Here is a 1,394-nt window from a genome sequence, read left to right as displayed (position 1 = left end):
GGCCCGTGCTGTGTGGAGGGTGAGGTACAGTCTCCAAGGGTATGTGCTTACCAGATGGACCATTATCAAGGTCTCCTCTAGATGCTTTACCTCCTCTTCAACTGATTACTCGAACTTCTGTTTATGTGGGAATCCTGCTGAGAAGTCTAAAATGTTCTTAGCAGCCACTTTTAAGTAAAGAATTGAAGCTGGGAGCTATGTGCCCTGCTTTAAAGGAGCACAATAAAAATTCCTTAATTAACCTACCATAAGAATGGGGTGCTCTACAGCCATACCACCCTGAACAAACCCAATCTCGTCTGATCTTGGAAGCTAAGCAGGGTTGGGCTTGGTTAGTACTTGGATGGGAGACCACCTAGGAAGACCAGGTGCTGTAGGCATAAAAAATATAATTAATAATAATAATAATAAATAATAATAAAACGAAATAAGAGTGGGATGCTCTGATGAACCAGGTTTTCTAGGAAGTTCAGGGCTCAACAGAAACAAGAACTTTTTGCCTCGCCCCTTACAGTAGAAAATCTTCATCAAGCATAATCATTTTGTTCTTCCATTAAAACCTACTTACCAAAGTATAAACACTACACTTCAAAATGGAATCTCTGGCAAGAGCCTTGGGTGATCAATCTATACTGCAGTTCTTCTTACCCAGTACTATTCAGAGTGGCTTAGGTTATACTGTAACCGAGGTCCGTTGTTGCATATTTACCTGAGGCTCTATGCCATTCCCAGAGTTAATCACAGATTCAGTTACATACAAATCTGTGTACACAGGGGAATCATGAGGGAATTAAGACTGCTTTCCAGTGTTACTGATGGGAAGAGAAGGAGAATAAAGGGCTTCTACAGCGCAGGAGTCTACAATGAGACAGAGACAGCCTCAACTCCCACATCACCCCAATATGGGCAACCTCCTCATTCTTGTATAACTTTGCCCATGCTGTTCCCTCTGCCTGGAATAGCCTTTATTGTTTTTTCCCATCTTGCAGGTGAACTCACTCTTTAAGACTTAATTCAAATGTTATTTACTCTATCAACATTGTTTAACATCTCCTAACTCTATAAGAGGCTGGAATAAAAATCAAATGTGAGCCTATTCAATCTCTAAATTATCAAGAAACGTACTTAATAACATTTATATGGTGGCATTTTTATATATAGGGTCTTTGTTCCCTGCTTTTTCATTGTGGTTATATATATATATTTTCCCAACACATGACATTTTATATTGCAGTGATTCCAAACTCCAGACATTCAAACACCAATCACATTGTTTTTTCATAACTGTCTGCCACTTGTAATACTATTTATTTACTTTAAAAATATTTTTTTCTTAAATTGATTTTTTAAGACTTGGGTACATATATTTTAAAACTAAGCTTTAAAATATCTAT

The 1,394-nt window shown here is 37.7% G+C and overlaps 1 non-coding gene across 1 annotated transcript; it reads left to right on the top strand.

The window, feature by feature from the left end:
* Positions 1-261: 261 nt before the first annotated feature.
* Positions 262-380, top strand: LOC118614398. The gene has a single exon (XR_004956027.1). It is a non-coding gene; the product is annotated as a 5S ribosomal RNA (ribosomal RNA).
* Positions 381-1,394: the final 1,014 nt, after the last annotated feature.

The sequence above is a fragment of the Rousettus aegyptiacus genome, unplaced genomic scaffold (assembly GCF_014176215.1).
Source record: "Rousettus aegyptiacus isolate mRouAeg1 unplaced genomic scaffold, mRouAeg1.p scaffold_m13_p_2, whole genome shotgun sequence".
Taxonomy (NCBI): Eukaryota; Metazoa; Chordata; class Mammalia; order Chiroptera; family Pteropodidae; genus Rousettus; species Rousettus aegyptiacus.
This window is presented reverse-complemented; position numbering and strand designations above follow the sequence as displayed.